The sequence below is a fragment of the Puma concolor genome, chromosome B4 (genome assembly GCF_028749965.1).
Source record: "Puma concolor isolate L17-30 chromosome B4, mPumCon1.1.hap2, whole genome shotgun sequence".
NCBI lineage: Eukaryota > Metazoa > Chordata > Mammalia > Carnivora > Felidae > Puma > Puma concolor.
Genome location: NC_141673.1, coordinates 85,396,773 through 85,419,405, shown reverse-complemented (window position 1 = coordinate 85,419,405; position 22,633 = coordinate 85,396,773). Strand labels below are relative to the sequence as shown.

General features: G+C 35.2%; 1 protein-coding gene across 20 annotated transcripts in view; it reads right to left on the bottom strand.

Moving 5' to 3' along the window:
* SOX5 (SRY-box transcription factor 5) overlaps positions 1–22,633 on the bottom strand; it is a 1,024,889-nt gene that overhangs the window by 561,557 nt on the left and 440,699 nt on the right. The gene's annotated exons all lie outside the window — the stretch shown is intronic.

Sequence of the window (22,633 nt, the reverse complement as noted above, 5' to 3'; positions counted from 1 at the left end):
GAGCAAGAGTTCTGCTGCTCTATTTTCTGTACTTTCTTTCTTTTAATTGTCATTCAGAACAACTTTTGAAGAACAAAGCCCAAGTGCGTTCTTAAGTTTGGCTCTTTGTTCACCAATTCAAAAAATAAACTTGCTTTGCGACGTTGCCTGACAAGAAATCACAATATTTCAGACACGCTCGACTTCTCAGAGGAATACACAGTAGGTATTGATGTTTTTTAAATATCACAGGTCTTGTATTTAAGCTGAAACACAATAAAGGGAATATAGAATAGGAATGAAATAGAATTCTATATCATAACAAAATTATTAATGATATTTTGTTGTACATTGTATCAATGATGTCTTACTGCATGAAACTAATGGCAAAATTTGAAATTTGAAAAGCATCTAAAATACAAATTAGATTTTCACACAAAAAAAGAGGAAGTATAAAGTGAATAGGGGATACTGTTCTATAATAAATTTTAACGAAACAGTCCAGTAATGGGATGACAGAGGCAAATGGCAAAAACATCTACAAGCATAAAAGAAATCCATTCTAAGATTGAAACTATAGTATTTTTCTTTAAAAGAATCCAGTCTCTCGAGATGTGATACACGGAAATCCTAGTTAGGTGGGGGCTATTAGAGTCATCTAGTCATTTATTTTTTTCTAACTATTCTTTCATTTCCACATACCCCCTCCTTTTTCACCTACTGAAATTCTACTCATCTATTTAAATGCAAGCTCCCCCATGATGCCTTACCTGAAATCTGCAATCAGACTATTAACTCTTTCCAAGATATTGCTTGTTTAATCCAGCCTCTGTCTGGGTGCTTTGTGGGATGGCATTTACTGCTTGACAGAGCACTGCATTTTTGAACTACTTTACATCCTAGAAAATTCTTTCTCACCGCAAGCCAAACTGAACTCCCTATAATTTTAGCATGCATTCAATAAACATTTAGAGAGTGGCACCTATTTAGTATTAAAATGGGTATGAGGTACAAATGTGAATAATGTACAGTATCTGGCCCAATTTAAATCCTGGCTCTGAGAAAGTTTCTTTTCCTCTTGATTTTAACATTATATGTGCTCATTATAGCTGTTGAAAACTTCATAAAACATAAAGAAGAAAATAGTCATGACCCATAGCTCAACTACCAAATGGATGGTAACTATTTAGGTTTGTTGTATCCCGTCCTTGTCTGCTCTCTCCACCCTGTGCCCCCACCTCTCTTCAGTTCTCCCCACAACCCCAGTATCTTTCACCACAGTTAGAAGCTAAGTTGGTTTCTGCTTAGCTGGTTACTGCTACATACTTTCAACCAGAGTCCACCCAGAATGTTGGTACCCTAGAAGAAGGGAAACCCATTTGACCTCAAGGGCATTGGTTTTCATCCCACCCCTATTCCTGAAGAAAGTCCTCAGGTTACAGGAAAGTGGGTGTGGCTGAATTTATCTCATTCATCGTCTTCTTTCTCTGTTATTTTGGGGAAGAATACATCTCTAAAGAAAATTGTATTTATTTTCTAGTCCTGGGCCAATTGCTATTGATTTTTTTTCCAATTATTTAATTGGATCTACTTTATGACCCCACCAAGGAGAATTCTCTCTTTACAAACAGGGTCTCTACATTATTGGACCAGCAAAATATTATACTTCTTATCCAGTCCTGGGAAGCGATATCTGTCCTAACTTGTAGAGGCTGAACCACATGGCATCTCTTGAAGTAGTCTGCTTCCCCAGTAAATCGCACCCCACAAGAGATGGTCTGGCCCATAAAGCCTACAGACTCTTCCTCTGGCAGAAACTGGTTAGACCTAATGGTCCTTTGTACTAAAATTGGGGTTAAGCCATTTTACTAAGGGCTGCATGTTGAGCGGTCCCTAAGGATCATTATTCAAGTAACTGATGTAAGAGTTTCATAGATCAAGACAAGATACCTGTGTAAAGACACCTATAATTGATTGTAAAAATGTACACAAATTCTTCCCACACCTGTATGAATACCCATTTACAATGTAACTTTACAGCTGCTCCCATTAAGAGGTAAGGTCTATTTTTCCAACCCTAAATCTAACATTAGCAGTGGTCCAAGAAAGTACTTGTGTTTGGGGAGTGTTCACTCTTGCTGCTTTTTAGACCCCAAATATTTCCACACAGAGCCTGAGCTAATACACTAGAGGAAGTAAGACCATATGGTGAGACGCCCCAACCATCCAAATTGGATTCATACAAGAATGTGAGCTAAATAAAATGGTGGCTGTTTTAAGCCACTAAGTTTTGAGGTGGTTTGTTAATAATAAAAAATGGTAATGGGTACAATACCTTTCTTACCCAATCTGTTAATCAATACTTTGTGGTTAGGGCTATTCAACCAGTCAAAATGTCACCAAACTGTGTGTTCCATGATCAACACCCTCAAAGGAACTTTTCTCCATTTTGTCCAAAAAGAATTCATTATATCAAAAGAATATAATATTTTCACGTTTATCTGTATTGATACTTGTCACCCTAGTTCATTCATTTTAACCATTAAATGAATAAACCTTATACTTTGTCTGTCGGAAAAATTTCAGTTGTTCATTTTCTTCCAATCAAATATTGCCAAATTGCACTCCAAAGTCACTGTACCAATTTCCACTACTACTAAAATTGTAGGAGAGCTCTCACTGCTCTTCACCCTTATCAACATTGATACTGCCATTCACTTGTGGCAATCTGATGAGTATGAATGGTATATTATTTTAATTTGAATTTCTATCACAAGTGGTGAAGTTGCAGATAATTTTATTGGGCACATAAGTAAGATTCCTGTTTATCCTTGTTGCCCATTTTACTATTAGGTTGTTTGTTTTTTTTTTCTTCTGCTGAAGTTTTAAATGCTTATCATTTGGTGGCTATAGGTTTTACAATATCTCCTGTTAGTGGCTTAGTTTTGTTTTGTTTAGTTCTTTTCATGGTCTCTTTTGATGTCTAGAAAATGCAACTTATTGAGGCCAAATTTACTAACCTTTTCCTTTATGAAATCCTACTTAAACTTGAGGTCATAAAAATACTCCAATTTTTAACTGTAGAATTTTTGAAGTTTTGCTTTCCACTTTCAGATTTTCAAGCCACCTGGAATTTATTCTGTCACCAAGATCTAATTTTACTTTTTTCCATATGGATAACCAATTGTCCTTGCACCATGTACTGAAGAGCCCATACTTTCCCTACCAATTTGTAATGCCACCGTGGTCAAAAATGATGCCTTCATATATGAATTTAACTGTTTCTCGACTCTCAATTCTTCCCTTCTCTGATCTATATGATGGACTTAAAGCCAATCCATACTGTGTACACTTTTTGGCTGTATAATAAACAATTAAATTTTAGGGAAAGCCATTCTCAAATCTATACTTTTTCCAAATTGTCTTGGCTACTTCCTCCTTTCTTTTGTTTCCTCAAGTAAATCACCTACAAGTAGAGCCTCCCTTTGGGAATGGTTGGCGATAGCCTGAACTTTACTAAAGACTGTGCATTACAAATCCTCTTTTCACCCCTCACCATCTCCAGTCCCAACAAACACATGTGCATGCATGTACGTACACACACACACACACACACACACTCACACAGATTGTGCGATAGACAGAGGAGAAAGTGTTTCTTGATTATTCCAAAAAGCATAAGAAACGGGAAAAAAAGACAATTATAAATTACAGGATTTTACAATTAAGTAAAATAGAATTTGAATAGTTCCTTTCTTTCTTAACTGTATTAATATAATATTATCTTCCTCAAGTAGGTGATCTCCTCCTTTCTCATCCCATATAATGTTGGGGAACTTTGTTTACTGACTTGCCCTCTCCCTAGATTTTGTTTTTGTGTTTGTTTTTTGAAACTTGAACAGAGTCTACATTTCAGCTTTCCTGACAGAGGATTCCTGGTACCTCTTCCTCTTCTTCTGCATTGGAATCCCTTTGATTGTACTATCAAAAATAACTTTTTAAATAGCAACTCATTCCTTTAGACTCATCCTCCTTCTTACAATCTGACACTGTATTCCAAGATTACCTTAGTCAACCTCTTACCAAACAGTTCATTTTTGCTGATTAAAATTAAATTCAAGGATCAATTCTTCTCATTGTTACTGTTATGTGTGTGTTTGTGTGTGTGTGCACGCGCGCGAGTGCGTATCTGAGTGGTAAAATATACATGACATAAACTCACTGTTTTAACGATTTCATAGTGTACAGTTTAATAGCATTTAATATAGTTGACCTTTAAACAATACAAGGGTTAGGGACTCCAACTCTCCTCGCAGTAGAAAATTCACATACAACTTTTAACTCTCCAAAAACATTACTAATAGCCTATTGATGACCAGAAGCCTTACCGATAACAACAGTCAATTAACATGTTTGGTACATTATATGTATTATATACAGTACTCTTACAGTAAGGTAAGTTAGAAAAGAAAAAAAATGTTAAGATAACCATAAGGAAGAGAAAACACATTTACAGTACTGTACTATAACACCGCAGTGAATAGTTGGACTCAGGCAGTTCAAACCCATGCTCTTCAAGGATCAGCTGTATATTCACAATGTTATGCAACACAGCCTCTATCAGTTCCTCCAAAAAATGTTCATCATTCCAAAAGGAAACCCTGCACCCATCAAACAGTCACTCTTCCCTTGCCCTCCCCCCTGGGCTCCTTCACCATTCTACCCTTTTATTTCTATGAATTTAACTACTCTAAGCACTTGATATACATGGAATCATACAGTGTTTTTTTGTTTTTTGTTTTTTTTTTTTACAGCTGGCTTATTTCACATAGCATAATATCTTTAAGGTTCAGCCATGTTGTAGCAGGTGTCAAAAAAGCTAAATAATGATCCATTGTGTATACATAACACACTTTATTGTTCCATTCATCTAATTATGGACATTTGGGTTATTTCCACCCTTTGGCTATTATGTATAATGCTGCTAGATACATTTGTGTAAAAGTTTCTATGTGGACATATGTTTTCATTTCTGTTGGGTATATATCTAGGAGTAAAACTATGAGGTCATACAGTAACTTTATGTTTAACTTTTTGAGAAACTGCCAAACTATTTTCCACAGTGGCTTCACCATTTCACATTCCAACCAGCAATGCATGAGGGTTCCAATTTCTCCACATCCTTACCAACACTTCCCACCACCCTGCTGGATGAAAAAGTTATCTTTCATTGGGGTTTTGATTTTCATTTCTCTAATGACATGACATTGAGCATCTTTCCTTGTGCTTATTGGCCGTTTGTATACTTTCTTTGAAAAAATGTTTATTCAATCCTTTGCTACTTTTTAATTGAGTTGTTTGTGTTTTTGTTGTTATAAGTTACTTATATATCCTAGATACTAAACTCTTACCTTACACAATTCACAAACATTTTCTCTCATTCTGTCAGTTATGTCCTCATTCTCCTTTTTTAAAAAAATTTTTTTAATGTTTATTTATTTTTGAGAGAGAGAGAGCATGAGCAGGGGAGGGGCCGAGAGAGAGGGAGACAGAGGATCTGAAGTGGGCTCAGAGCTATCAGCACAGAGCCAGATGTAGGGCTTGAACTCACAAGCCATGAGATCATGACCTGAGCTGAAGCCAGACACTTAACCCATTGAGCCACCCAGGTGCCCCTATTTCTTCTTTTGTTGCTATACTTTTGGTGTCACATCTAAGAAACTACTGCCTAATTCATTTTCATAAATATTTGCCCCTGTATTTTCCTCTAGTACTCTTATAATTTTTAGTCCCTATTTTTAGGCATTTGATTCATTTGGAGTTAATTTTTACATATGGTATCAGTTAAGGATCAATTCTACAAAGAGGATTTTGCCATCTTTTGTATGTAAATATCGAGTTGTCCAGCATTAATATTAGTTTAAGAAGCTAAATCACCAATTAAACAAGTGAGCAATGAATTCAGTTCAATGTGAATAGTCTTCTCTCATTTTTTTAAATTTCTATGTGTTTTTATTTATTTTTGAGAGACAGCAAGACAGAGTGTGAGCAGGGGAAGAACAGAGAGAGAGAGAGGGAGACACAGAATCCAAAGCAGGCTCCAGGCTCCAAGCTGTCAGCATGGAGCCCGACATGGAGCTCAAACTCACAAGCCGTGAGATCATGACCTAAGCCGAAGTCAGACGCCCAACCAACTGAGCCACCCAGGCACCCCTGGTCTTCTCTCCTTTCTATAATTGGTACCCAAATGTTTTATTTTCATGATATCTGTACTACTGTCTATCACACTCTCATTTGATGTACATCTTGGAATAAGCTGTGAACTTTCACTGTTGCATAGGATAGAAGTTCCATCCTATCTCACCTTTTTTTTTTAAGTCCACTCTGTAATCCACCTTCCATATTATTGCTATTTAAACTTTTGAGCATATTTGTATTTCACCTGGCTATTCTTGCTTTATTTTCGGAGTTCTGAGCATTTACAGAGAACTGAGTTCTGAGAATCTAGAACATTCTATGTCACACCTATCAACTTCCAAAGTTTCCAGGTTTACCAATTTACTTCCTTATCTTCCTTACTTTCCATAAGTTTTAATCACTAGAATGGTGTGATAATGTCTGGAAATAGGTAGTGGTCAGCGACTTTTGTAAGGCATCATGAGCCCTTTATTATTTACAGAATTAGTTACAGGTAAAGCTTAACTGAAACGATGTTAGTGCTCACCTCCTTATTTCACCACTTAGATCTATTAATATCTACATTAGTACTTTTCACCATGAGTTCTCTATTATAAATTTCCTGCTCTTAGGGTTTCTAAAGCCAATATTCTATTTTTAATCTTAGCATAATATTACAAAGGTAAGACTGCTTTGGAAATACTTAATTTAGGATACTACTTAACAAATCCATTCACACACACACACACACACACACACACACACACACACAAGCTTTCAACTGCTTGGGACATTGGTATAAATTTGACCCCTCTACTGAGTTCCTTCACCCGCTGATGTGCTAGCTGTACCCGTAAATTACAAGACTTATTAACAAGGGAAGTTCCCAGAAATGGTCATAGGGCTTAAATGGATTTGAATGCTATCACTGTCTTGATAAACTACATATTCTTTTTTGGATAGCAAAAGGAATCTAAAGGAGAGACTGGGTGGCTCAGAAAGTTAAGCGTCCAACTTCGACTCAGGTCATGATCTCATGGTTTGTGGGTTCCAGCTCCGCATTGGGCTCTGTGCTGACAGCTCAGAGCCTGGAGCCTGCTTCAGATTCTGTGTCTCCCTCTCTCACAGCCCCTCCCCTGCTCATATTTTCTCTCTCCCTCTCTCTCTCTCTCTGAAAAATAAACATTAAAAAATTTTTAAAAAGGAATCTAAGAATGTGAGAACAAAAGCAACATTGTCTTTAGTAAGACAACTTTCCTTTCCAAAAATGCTATGGCTTCTTCGTCTTGAACCCTCAGCTCTCACCTTCTCTGGACTCTCCCTGAAGAGGCAGGTCTGCCCAGCTCCTGGACACACATTGACCAAGTGTGTTATTCCCACCAGAAGGAAAGGTCTGGCTCTTGTCCATCCCTCCAATTTTATCTTCTAAAAAGTATGCTCCCCACCATTTGTGATGTCCCAACCACACCCACATCCTTCCTGTTCCTTGAACCTGGCAACATGATGCTCACCCCCAAGACACCTTGCTTGCTGTTACTGGACCAGGAAAGTCATCCTCTGCAATTCTTGTGACTGACCTGTCCTCATCCTTCAGCTCCAAGTTCAAAGGAAATCTTTCCATAGAGGCTCTAAATGTCTGCATCCTCTTTCCTTCCTTCATTACTAACACTCATGTCAATCTGTAATTACCTTTTTTAACTTAAACATTGTCTCCTGCCCCCAGTAGAACAAAGTTGCCAGAGCAAGACCTCATTTGAATTGTGTTTGCTCTGTCCACAGTTCCTAACATATAACAGGTGCTACATGTAATAATAAGTAACTATTGGAAAACTAAATGATCAGAACAATGCACATCAACTTATTGGTAAGAAAGCTAAAAAAAATATGTGTATCATTCACATCTCTATCTTCTCTGCAGACTATGAATGGCAAAATATTACTTCTGGCTTTCTCCCCAATTTAGTATAAATTGCTATGATATACTCAGAGAATGAAAGTTACTTTTAACATTAATCTAATAGAAATTGGATGTATCTGGTCTTTCCATGCCAAAATAATCACATAGTTTTTAAAAAATATATATAGGAAAACATTTGGACTATTCAATATTTTCAATCATCTGTGTACCATTACCTTCCATTAAATTGGATTCTTACAAGTTTAGTACATATCTCTGTGTCAGAGGATTTTCTCTAGCCATGTCTCTCACTTGGTTCTATTTCCCAAGTATAACCCTGACATTACAAACAACTAGGCTCCAAATCTCCACTAAATTATCTGTTCTTCTTTACTGAATACAGAATTGTTGTTTTGGCTGGAATTAGTCAGGCACAGTTAGTACAATAACACTCAGTGCCTTCCTGTGTAGCACCTGCTACATGTTATTTATTTCTTGTTAGCTACATAGTACAACAAATTGTGTCTTTTAACAGCTCATTGAGTAGAAGAAGAGAAAGTGATGGCAGTGGGATTGTTGAAAATGTTCAATGGTGTCAATATATTTCTTCTCAAATAATCTAGCTAGTAAATTTGCACTAATAACATTTATTTCTTTGGAAAATTTCTCTGCCATATAATTTCCAAATGACCTTGAGCAGACAGCAGCATGAGTAGAATAAGTACAGACAATGACCCCTGGCTTTTAATCTGTTAGCAAAGGTTATTTTAATTGAATAAATGCAGTATATGGAAATGAACCAATACTTCTTTTCAAAAAGCTTAAAAATGTTAAGGCAGCATTTGGATGTTAAATTTTGGTAAATTATTTACAGTTTTTTGGATTTAACAGTATGATTAAATGCCACATTGTTAAGAGAATAAAATCTATATTAAGAACTCTTCCAGAGTGTTACAAAGTCATTGGAACATCTTCTAGAACAGCACAGCTGTACTAAGGTCTCCCAAATCTATGTGTATGCACACATTTTACATTTCTCATCAAATCCACTAATTCGGTTTTACCAATGGGCACGATTCAACAAACAGCACTTGAATAAAGCGCAGGGAAAAGCAGTGGCTACTATTTTTTTTTTCCCATCTGTGAATTTTGCTTTATTATGTTAGAGACTCCAATTGAACTTTGTTTCAAGCTATTAACCTATGACAGAAGACTGTGGAGATAAGATTTCACTGACATATAGAACAAAGAAAAAGAAAGAGTGTGAAAATTACAATGACAAGGTTGCCTTAGCAGTTTTGAGGTGGTAAAATGAAATCCCTGACTAATAGGCCTTGCTAACATAGGAAGGGTGAGGAAGTGGAGAAAGAAGGACAATCTTGGGTTGAACTCGAGAATCTTCCTGAGGACCCATAATAGATACACACTGCTGTTGCAAACTTGAAACTGCAAAGCAAATTAAAGTGTGCCTCTAATTGTTATAACTTGTGCAAGAAGTTCGCATGCAAGAATAAATTAAGAAGCATTAAGAGTAAATTGTTGATGTTATCTAAGCAGGCTTTTTTTGTGTGAGAAAACACCAAAATCTTTGTGTTACATTTTATAAATTATTCAGTCTTCCTGGTTTTCAGGAACTCAAATATCTTCAAGGGTTACTTCCTCTCAATATCACTATCTTAATTTTCAATTGTACTAAAAAAATAAAGTATAAGAGCATTATAAAATAGTCTAACCTATGAAAGAATTATTCATGAAGATTATATAACATCATCTGAACAAGCCAATATTCTGTACCAAAGTTAGGCTCTAAATGCTGATTCGGGTAGTATTTCTCAAATATGGGATAAAAGATTATGTGCAAGATGTAATGGAGATATGAGCTTATTGTAGCTCATTAACAACAAAATCTTCTTCCTGAAAAACAATGCCAATGTTTTCCTTCCTAGCCAGCATACGTGTCTTCTGATGAGAGAAAATCATTAAGGAAAGTCTTAGAGGCTTAAAGCTAGAAGGAATGGACTATTCTAGTGTTGTTTTTCCAGAATGAGCCACAAGGATAAGAGAAAGTTTCAAGTCCCTATTTTGCAAACAAATTTTGAATCTCTTTATTTTTAAAATATTAAAATTTCACATGCATTATGATATATATATATTATGTGTATGTATAATATGACATAGATGTGTGTGTGTGTGTGTGTATATATATACATATATACATATATGTGTATATATATATATATATATATATATACATATATACATATATGTGTGTGTGTATATATATATATATATATATATAATTTTACCTGTGTTATTGGTTGGATCATTGTGAATATACACACAGGAACATTTAATGAATGTATGTTTAACTAGAACTGAAAAACTACTGTGTTGAGAAATACATAAATCAGAAAAGATTATCACAATGAAATGATTTAAAAAATTCTATACTGAAATGACTATTGTTAGCGTCAATTGCTTATTTACTTTAAGCAGTAAGTTACATCATCTATAGATTTTATTGATCCAAAGGCAAAAGAAATAATGCTCACTGGAAAAGATACTTTTATAATCTAGAGATCACTTCTGGGAAACCAAAGGCACATCTTTAGAAGATCATGTAACCCAGAGAGTTCATAGATGTAATTTAAGTAACCTCTGAAATTTTTCCATTAAAGTAATGAATTAAAAAAATAAATAGCTTATAGTACCTAAGACACATAGAGAATGCTTACTGACACCATAATCATCACTCTTGATACAGTGTCACTGCAAATAATTACTAACTCATAGCTCATGATGATGCAATATGTGCCATTCTGATATCCCATCAACAGAAGCCAGTGAGCAGAGCCAAGAAAAGTATCCTTTCAGACATGACTCCACTGAAGGAGATCTTTGCAGATGAGCCTGGATTAAGTCACAGCACTTCCATATCTTGAATGCAATATTATGTCCCAACATGCTATTTGGGTTTTATGGTCGTTTGGTTTATTCTTGGACAGCCACCTAACCAAGGGCCTTGCTCATCAGTAAATAAAGTCTCCGACAACTATTGTTTCACTCAAGCCACACATAATCCTGGCAGACTGGACTTATTATTTTGAGTAGTTCAGATCACCACATTACTATAATCTATAAGTCTCTGGATGGAAAGAATACTACTAAGAAAAAGCGACACAGTACATTATTCACTGAAGAATGAAGACAGCCATTACTTTTGGTCCTTCTGATAACATCAGTTATAATGTTGGTAGCTGATAAATTTATTTCACTGGTTCTATTGTCCCTTTTTTTGTCATGTCAAAGATGAATTTGTCCCTAAAACACACTTACTTAAAGTTTATATTAACAGCTTTGCTTCCAAGTACTCTTGTTAGAAAAAATATAGAAGTAAATGAATTAAACCCATTTTGCTTTTTAAAATATTTAGATGGAACCATGACAAATCTATAACCAGTCAACTAGGGAGCTGGTGAAATATAATGCAATTTCATAAAATATATAGTTGTTATAATTCAATTTTCAATGAAGATTATAAAATATTTCCTCAATTCTAACAACAAATTCTTTTTGCCAGTGAGTTACTCATTTAATGTAACTATATTCAGAACATGTGAATGAAAGGGAATTTTCTGATAGGGAAAGGATTCAGGATAAATGTTTCTAAGAGACAATAAGGGCAGAAAGCAGCTTTAGTACAATCACAACCAATTCAATAATTACTTCTGTTTTTTCACAATTTAGGAAATCATGTCTCATTCTTTTCCCTGATACTTAAGAAAATCCTCCCTCAGTAAGAAAAGAGATTACTGTACCATACTACTACTTACTTCTTAATCTTAAAAATGTTAAGAAAAAATGGATGCCTGGGTGGCTCAGTCTCTTAAGTGTCCAACTGTGGATTTCAGCTCAGGTCATAATCTCATAGTTTGTGAGTTTAGCCCCACGTCAGGCTCTGTGCTGATGGTGCAGAGTTTGCTTGAGATTCTCTCTCTCTCTCTCTCTCTCTCTCTCTCTCTCTGTCTCTGCCCTGCATTCTCACTCTCTCAAATTAAATAAATAAACTTTAAGAAGCAAAAAAAGAAAAAGAAGAACAAACTTTGCCCTTAGGATAGAAAAGATTTCTCAAATAAAGCATAAGAAGCACAAACTACATGAGAAAACAATTGACAAGTTTGATTTTGTAAAAATCAAATATTTGCACTTCACAAGACACTGTAAAAAAATGGAAGGCAAGCTAAAGAACAGGTCAGTAGACTTGGAATACATATATCTGAAAAATAACTTGTATGCAGCAAAAGGAAAAAAACCTCTTATAACTCCAAAATCCAAGAAACAATTAAATATAAAACGGGCAAAATTTTTGAACATACTTTTTCATGAAAAAAGATGATTTTTCATTTTAAAAAGCAATGACCAGGGGTGCCTGGGTGACTCAGTGGGTTAAGTGTCTGATTTTGGCTCAGGTCACGATCTCACGGTTTGTGAGTTCGAGCCCAGTGTCGGGCTCTGTGCTGACAGCTCAGAGCCTGGAGCCTGCTTCGGATTCCGTGTCTCCCTTTCTTTCTGCCCCTCCCCAGCTTGTACTCTGTCTCTTAAAAATAAATAAATGTAAAAAAAAATTAAAACAGCAATGGTCAGCTAGCACACAAAAAGACAATCAACTCTGCTAATCATGAGGGGAAAACAAAGTAAAAGCACAATGAGATACTACTTTATACCCATCAGAATGACTAAAAGGTAAAAGACTGACAATGCTGAGTGTTGCTGAGGATATAGGACCAGTGGAACACTGACACAACACTGCTGGTGGGGATCTAGAAATGTCACGCCTACTTTGAAACCCCGTGGCCAGTTTTTTATTAAGCGGTATATAAACTAACTATATGACTCAGCATTCCATCCCCAGGTAATTACCCTCAAAAAATGAAATATGTGACTAGATAAAAACTTACACACAAAAACAGTCAGGCATCTTTATTAAGAATAGCCAAAAAATGAAAACAACTTAACATTCATCATCAGGGGAACGGATAAAGAAAATGTGATATATCTATACAATAAAATCCACAATATAGAATGAACTATTGCTAAACACAATAGTGTGGTAAATCTCAAAAAGTATGCTGGATTAAAAAAAATAAAAAGGCAGACAGGGGCACCTGGGTGGCTCAGTGGTTAAACGTCCGAATTGGCTCAGGTCATGATCTCATGGTTAGGTAGTTTGAATCCCACGTTGGGCTCTGTGCTGACAGCTCAGAGCCTGGAGCCTTCTGCGGATTCTGTGTCTCCCTCTCTCTCTCCCCCTCCCCCATGCATACTCTATCTCTCTCTCTCAAAAAATAAACATTAAAAACAGGATTTTTTTGTTTCTGTTTTTTTTTTTTTTTAAGGCAGACACAAAGGAGTACATGCTAGTATGATTCCATTTATTTGAGATCCCAGAAAAAATGCACACTAATCTAGAGAAAGCAGATCAATGGTTCAGACCAGAAAGGAGCATCCTCAAATTTGGAGGCTTGGAAATGCTCTGTGACTTGACTAAAGCTTACCGATTTGTACATGTTAAATGAATGCCATTAATTGTATGTAAATTACACTTCAATAAAGATAGTTTTAACAAAAGAAGTACCTCCTCAAGTCATTGTTTGAAAACTGTGTCAATAAATATGATTGTGCATAATTATAGACTATTCTATTGGCAAAATATCCAAAAGTACATCTGGCCTCCAGGCAAACGAGGCAACGTAAAATGTGAAATAATTCATGCAAAGTGTATCTGCTAAATATTATAAAGACAAGTGAAGTCAAAAGGGTTGAAAATCACAAGAAAAATTGGAATCCATGTGACTGAACATGAATAAAAGAAATTAGAAATACCCGAACAGAGATGATAAATTTGATTAGCTAGTCTCCAAGACCAGTGAAATCTAATACAAAAACCAAGTAAGACAAAGCTGCCAAAAAATGGAGGTGCGATAAAGAACAGCCCTAAAAGTATTAATACTAACAATCCTAAGTGGAAGAAATGAAAATTAAAGCAAGCATTTTATTTTTCATATGCTCTTCCTCTGGCACTGTGCCTGTGTCTGGCTACCGGGTCCCTCTTAAAACTCTTCTGTATTCCCTTCAGGCAAATTTTGTTTCTTGAGCCCCAAACAGGTTATAACACCTAGGTCAAAAACAAAACAAAACAAAAAAACAAACACTAACAACAACAAAAAACTCCTCAGTACTATCTGCCTCATATATATCCCAACTGTGAGCATCTTTGAGGCACCAGCCCTCTTTATTTGGAAAAAACATCTAAAACGTGCCATGCATGAAATTACTCTGAATACTTCTTATGGTACTAGTGTAGTTGAAGAGATTACAACACAAGGAAAAATGAATGTGGATTGATAACACCATTTCAACACTCCAAGTATACCTTGTTGGTAAATATATTAAATGTGGAAGGGCATCTTGTTTTTCTCAAAAAAGTTGTGGAAGTAGAAATATTTATGGCCTCCTAGGTTATAACAATTTTTAACAAACTACCGCTCACACATTAGTGAATTTTAAAGCAGAAAGGGCCAGGGATTCTTGCTGGAGAAAAAAAATGCATTAGTGTTTCACTGCTATTTAGTGGAAGTGTGTTTTACTCCTTTTAAGATAAAGCTCCCAAAGGAAGGGTTTAAAAGGAGTTCCTGCATCTTTAACCTAAGAGGATGAAGACCTTGATATGAAGAAAGGACAAAGCTAAGATTGCAGGGGAGAGAAAAGAATTGAAAACAATCAATGTGTTGATGCCAGCTTAAAGAGGGTCACCGAGAGATCAGCTTTACCTGCATCTGTTCCTTAATTAAAAAGAGAAAGATGACAGTGTCCACTACTCATCACTATGGTAACATTTAAATATCAGGCAATTTAGACCAGCAGTCCACTCAAAAGCAAAGCCAAATGAATGTTTCAGTAAATCCATATAATATATAGTCTTCAAAAAAAAAAATATGTGGCAGGGCTACAGATAAAGTTTTAAAGTCAAGTTGAGTGTTTATTTTCCTCAGGCATCTCATAAGTTAGAAATATCAAAGAAAACATGCTAACGAAGAGGCAGAATAGGATACGAAATGTGTAAAGGGGAAGGCTTTTAAAAAAGCTTTTGAACAGATTTCGATTGTTTCTCTGTACAAGTTGTATTACATTATCTTTTGCCTTTCACCATTTCTATGATCCGAGTTACATCCGCCCTAATTGTCTATGATTTGCATTGTTCACTCTGTTCCATTTTTAGTCTGCAGAAATATATTTTCACTTACACTAATTATTGTTTGTGTATGTTTTTTGTTAATTATAGATTTTCCATCCTTTTATCTTCTCGTTTCCCATTTTCTTCATCCAATTCATGCATCATTATTACTGTCATCAAAGAACGTTAATTGGTGAAAAATGTGGTTTTCTTTTCAATAAATCAAGCTAAACTTGTAAAACTTCTCATTACCTGAGTGATGTTGTGTGATGTCCCACATACTGTATGATTGACTACTGTCAACAAGTCACCTTGTAGGTGTTTGTTCTCTATGTATCTTTCCAAAGTAAAAAGAAAACATAAAAAGTTTAAAATCATGTTAATTATGACCAGTATAAACACGGCATTTGTTTTTACACCAATAGCATATGTATCTGTTTTATATTTTATACAGATTTTTATAATATCAGAAAATGATTATTATCAAACATGACTTTCTGATGCGCTGCACTTGTAAAATGCATATTAGTGAATAGAATATTACCTTTACATATTTAAGTCCTTTACAAAGAAACAGGCTATTTTCCTACTTAAATGTTACCTTTCTCAGAACAGTAGCAGTGTCCTGGGCCAGATAAGTATTTTTCAAAAAAAGGAAAGTAATAACACTGTTTGCTTAGGCAATATAGTTTTCTAATTGATATTGAGTTCATTACATGGTCATCATTAATGCTATTTTTACTTGAACATGATAAAGCTATTTGATTTAGCAATATTCTAAGTTTTCTCCACATCACTGGGCATTTATCTCTATTCTTCTGGTCCTGTCTCCAATATTCTGAATAGTAGCATATTTGAATCCTGTAGGCTTAATATTATAACAACATTTTACTCAATCAAAATGAATCTTTACTTTGAAGGTTTTATTATACAGCTACTACAGAGAGTTTCCTTAAACATCTTGCTTTGACGGTATAATTTTAAGCAGCATTTTTGTAATCAGTAATAAATTTTTATATCATCAATTTTCCTTATTCTTTCTTTAAAAATGTAACTAACTCCTGGCCACATATATAGCAGCACCAAGTTTCACTATGACTACTTTAAAATAGCTAGCCAATTTAAATGAAAGAACACAAAATAACTAGTGAAATTCTTTTCTTTAAATAGTGTGTTGAAAAACTACAAAAGCATCACTCCAACTTTTAAGATATTCATCTTTTTCTAGTTTTAAAAAAGTATGCACCTTTACTGCTTTCTGACTCATTAAGGATTTCAAAAAAAAGCAATTTAATTCACTAGGAGTTCCTTTATTTAAAATAGTAAAGACTTAGGGCACCTGGGTGGCTCAGTCAGTTGAGCGTCCGACTTCGGTTCAGGTCATATCTTGCTGTTCCTGAGTTCGAGCCCCACGTTGGGCTCTGTGCTGATAGCTCAAGAGCCTGGAGCCTGTTTCATATTCTGTGTCTCCCTCTCTCTCTCTGCCCCTCCCCTGCTTGTGCTCTGTCTCTTTCTCTCTAAAATAAATAAACATTAAAAAAAATAAAAAAAAATAGTAAAGACAGTCTTGATCTTGTAAAACACTTCTGAAAGTGAGAAACAAGTTGGGAAGTCTCACCCACACTCACCTGCTTCCTTATGCAAATCCTACAGCTAGCTGCTTCTCATATCCACTAGGGGGATCATTACACAGTAAAAATAGATTGGTCTCTTTATAGGTGTTTTCTTACTTTCTCACTTAATAGCCCAAGGAAGAAAAATAGTTTTAACAGAACGAATAGCAACAGAACGAATGGTCAAATATTTTATTAATATTGGAAGTTAAAAAATACTTGTTTTTTTAAGCTACTATTTTAAAACCCACATTTGGAAACAAAGCCGACAGCCTATGCCCTAGTTTCCAAAAACACTGAAGGCAGAAGCGGAGCCCTTGGAGAACATATATCCAAAAATTCAAATACGGCATAGCACAAATTTACCTTAGGGCTAATCTCACTGAAATTTTTGTCTGATGATACGTTATTGGAATAATGATGTTCACAGTTTTGAAAAAAACCTTACAAAAATCATCGACTGCATCCCTCTGTCCATAAGGGATATCATTCCCAGTGGTCCTTCAATACTTTTGGTCTATGGATTACTTAAACAAAAACATAAAACTGAATATTTTGTAAGTCAACTACCTTGCCCCATCCTCTTGCCAATGCAAAGAAAGCTTTCAAAAATTCGTAACAAGCCTATCCTTGTTTTTTGTAAAGCCCAAAGAGTTGCTATCATGTAATAAGATATTACAAAAGTCATAGAGAACTACAACATGCACCTTTACAGCCCAGCAGTAATCTAGATTACTAGAAGTAAGAACCTTCTCTTACTCAGTTTTGTATAGTTAGCCCTGGTCCCATATCAAGTGTTCATTAATTCTTTCAGAAAAAAATGGATGACTGACCTAGGAAGAAATACAACCACTAGCTTCCCTGTGATTCAGATATAATGATATACAGTTCAGGTAATCAGGGAAATGCTACATTCTCAAATATCTCCATAAAGAAGACATTAGAAGTATCTCATTGTTGAGGATTAAGGTGGTACAGATTTAAAGAATCCTGAGGGTCTGTTTCCCAAATTTTACATTAAGTCGGAGTTTCTCAACCTCAGCATTATTGAGAGTTTGGGTTGTATAAATACTGTGGGAGACTGCATCCTAGACCTCTGTTTACTAGACACCAATAGCATCCTCCTGTTGTGATGAGCAAAACTGGTTGCAGGCATTGCCAAATGTCCCCTGGGGAGTAAAATCACACCCAGTTGAGAACATTGCACTAAGCAAATCAAATTTCTGAACTTGAAATCACCAAGAGAAATCTGGAAAAGGCTTCATGGAATATTTTAAACATTAGATAACATCTATCAAAGGGCAAAGTTGACAGTTATCATCTATACCTTGTGCTGCAGGAAATAAAGAGCATGTGCAACTCAGCCTGTGTGATGTATTAGGCTAGTCAATCCTGTCAGATTTTGAGTCTTACCAAGTCCAAATACATTACCAGAAATAAAAGTCATAATTTAGTGTCATTAATAATAGCATTGAAAGATATTAATATATCAGTTGTTTTAATACTATACAGATCCGTGCATATCATTGAGAAACAAATCTGTTATCTGTCTGGTGTTGCTAAAAAAAAAATCAATGTTTATCGAATCCATATATTTTAAAGTTGGAAATTCTAATAATTCAGGTTTGTAAGCTTATTCTTATAACCATGATGTTCCTTATATGTAAACCTCTAATAAAGTGGCTCTTTTAAAAAGGCTTTTTTGTTAAAATCTCAAAGCTGAGAAAAAAAAAAACATTAAACCTTAGAATTCTTCTTCATGTTAATTCTTCAAATATGTGATGAGTCATAGGAAGCCCTCAAAAGCTTTCCCTTTTCTTTAGTAATCACAACTTCAATCATTACTCATAAATTATTTTCCTTGACCTTTAATTATTTTAGGTTAATCCACCATAGATATTTTCTACTCCCTCTATACTCCTTCTTAATGGAACAATCTCTACTTGGTTCAGCTTTTGTAGACTCTTGCCACCACCAAGAATAGTGAGATATTAACAGTAGCATATTTCTTTCTATATATAAAGTAGCTAAGTGTTTTAATCACCACAACAACCAACCAAATAGGGAACAAGGAACCTTCCGCAAAAACAAACAAAAGAAAAAAAGCAACTCTAGATCCTTTTTTACCATGATTAAACTACTAAAATATGGGCAAATATTTCAAGATGTTTAGATGATTTCACTACTGGAATAAATAATAACATCATCACCAATGATAGTCTGCTGAAACCAAAAGATCTGATAATTATCTAGATCAAGGGTTTAGCAAACTACAATCTGTATGCCAAATTCAGCTTGTCATTTGTTTTTGTAAATAAAGATTTATTGGAACACAGCCACACTCATTCGTTTGGGAATTCTCTATGGCTGCTTTTATACTATACTGGCAGAGATAAGTAGTTGCAACTGAGACCATCTAGCTCTTGAAGCCTAAAATGTCTATTTCCTGGCTGTTTATAGAAAAGGTGTGTTGGCTTCTAGGGGAGAATATTCAAGCAAGACTTCATCAAGTAGGAACAAGTAGGTGAAAAGTGCTAGATTTGTAATCATGTGCTAGATTTATACTCAGAGAATTGCCTTATACTACTTACTTCTAACTCATTGCTTTTAAAAAGCATCAATGGAAAGAATTTGTTCAGAATTCCGGTTTTCTTTTTAAGTTTATTTATTTTGAGAGAGAGAACATGAGCGCAGGAGGGGTGGAGAAAGGAGAAAGAATCCCAAGCGGATTCCACACTGTCAGCATGAAGCCTGACGTGGAGCTCGATCTCATGTACTGTGAGATTATGACCTGAGCAGAAATCAAAAGTCAGACTCAACCAACTGAGCCACCCAGGCACCCCCAGAATTCCTGAGTTTTATTTCACTATTTGGAAGCTTATTCTCTTGTTTCTTATTAAAGACTGAAAAGTAAAAAAAAAGAAATGTAATCCTACGATTTAGATCACCGTTTCTCCACCTTATCAGACCTAAGACACATTTTTAAATGTTAAAGGCCCTCAGGATAAGATTTTTATTATCCCCTTACTATTCTGAAATGAAAGCAACAAAAAATATAAATTATAGACAATGATTTCAACAAAATCACTATAATTTCCTAGCTGTAATATAAAAAAGAAAATAAAGAGGAAATAATTTATAATAAAATCATATGTATTCAAAGACATAAATGTGCAATGTATCTATACTGGAAAATCGATTAAGTTAGACATTTGCAACTACATGTAGAATCCCTAAAAATCCAAAGGTGAAAATGCAGATTTACACAACTGAGCTGTCATTTGGTATTTATTGTATATCATAAGGTGAAGTGATGCTTGGAAATTATGAACACCTTTAGTAAAGTTCCAAAAAAATACAATATAATTTTTCTTTGTTTTATCATTTTTTGGTTGCATTTATAAAAAATTAATGTATATTTAACTATACAAAACCCTTTGTTTTGGCATGTAATACAAAGTTAGGCCTTTGGTTCAGGTAACTATAAACAATATAAAATTTTAATTATTACACTGTAATATTCAGTGTTTCTGGCTTAAGATTGTGGACATTCTTCTCCAATCTCTCAGAGATACCATGAAGTTGTAATAATGAATTATAAAGAGATTAAAACACACACACACACACACACACACACACACACACACACACACACACCAGTGAAGAATATGGTATGGAATGATCAGCAGATTAGAATTTTTGACATTTCTGGACACTGAAAAGGTACAGGAGAAAGAATGACTGATCAAACAGAACAGAGAAAACTGCAACCTAGAAGAGACATAGAGGCACTACAAATGAAAATGTGACTGGGTGCCCTGTTATACTTTAGGAAGGTTCAGGATTTGGAAACTTTTGCCAACGTGGAGTGCTAGAAGGGAATATGAAATGGAAAACCTGACAATTATGGGAATCAAATCCCAAGTCATCCACTTCATCCCGGTGTGCATATATTCTGCAACTTGGCAACACAGAAAATTCCCATGAAAAAGAAGAAAGGCAGGAAGGAATCAGGGAGGTAAGGAAAGAGAGAGGGAAGAGGGGAAGGAAGAAACAACTGGAAGGAAGGAAGGAAGGAAGGAAGGAAGGAAGGAAGGAAGGAAGGAAGGAAGGAAGGAGAAGAAAGAAAGAAAGAAAGAAAGAAAGAAAGAAAGAAAGAAAGAGGGAGGGAAAAGGTTGAAAAGGGAAAAAAGGAAGGGTTTTTGATAATGAGATTGATAATCCTCTGAGAAAAGACCTCTCTGATTTGAAAGATTAAGGACAGTTTAGAATTGTGGCCATTTGTCTGACCCTCCCCAAGTGAGGTTTGCCTGTCCACAAGCCCTTTACCAGACACAAGAGCTGACCCAACTTCTCCTTTTACAATTTTATGTAAGCAATCAAGAATCAGCAAACACCTGAGAAAAGTTTGCAGCACAAAAAGGAATGACCAAATTAAAAAAAAAAAAAAAAAAAAAAGATTATAGGAAGAAAAGATAAATCAGGGAAGGGGAGTTTTAAAAAATTAAATCTCGGGGCGCCTGGGTGGCGCAGTCGGTTAAGCGTCCGACTTCAGCCAGGTCACGATCTCGCGGTCCGTGAGTTCGAGCCCCGCGTCGGGCTCTGGGCTGATGGCTCAGAGCCTGGAGCCTGTTTCCGATTCTGTGTCTCCCTCTCTCTCTGCCCCTCCCCCATTCATGCTCTGTCTCTCTCTGTCCCAAAAATAAATAAAAAACGTTTGGAAAAAAAAAAAATTAAAAAATTAAATCTCAAATTAAAATCTTCAGAGAGATTTGAAAAGATATTAAATTTATAAAATGGTAAGATTCCATAAATAATGAAGTATCAGAGAAGAAAGTGTATTTAAAAATTAAAAATAGGCTGAATTTTTAAATTCTGAGATAGGCTTAACTGTTGAATTGAACAAATATACAAATGGAATGTATAAGAGAAAGGTTATGTATGAAGGCTCAATATACAGTTTAATATACAGAATGAGATAAAAGAGAAAATAGAAATTAAAAGATATTAATCCAATCTATAAGATATTATTCTTTTTAATCAACTTTTTAGGTTTATTTATTTATTTTGAGAGAGGGAGAGACAGCATGCATGAGCAGTGGAAGGGCAGAGAAAAAGGGAGAGAGAGAACCTCAGGTAGACTCTGAGCTGACAGCGTGGAGCCCAATGCACAGGGCTCAATCTCGCAAACTGTCAGATCATGACCTGAGCTGAAATCAAGTGTCGGATGCTTAACTGATTGAGCCACCCAGGCACCCTGATAGGCCAAAGAGTGAAAAAAATGAGGATATGAAGAAGTCAAAAATTCCAAACAAAGAAATAAGGAGAAAGGAAGGCAATTAAAAACTTCAACACGAAAAACAAAGGGTTGCTCAAAAAGAACATGTAAGTGTAGTTTGCCTATTAAACGTACAATCAAAATATGCATAGTTCTAATAAGGTCAAGCTGATCTTGAACTTTTAGAATCAACATATAGATAAATAATTGGACATTTAATCATGTTTTCAGAATATTGTTACATTTTTAGAACAGAGTGCAAATGTTATTATACTGACATTGTTCATCCAGAAGTTTAGAGGACAGGAATTGTGGAGGAAGGTGGAAATGTAACCAAAGAAAAAGATAGTAACGCTAATAATAAAATGGAGTATCAAGAGTCATAGTGATATTCATTAAAGGTATAAGGAGATCCCCATTTTAAAAAGATAACCAACAGAGAAGCAGAGTAATAT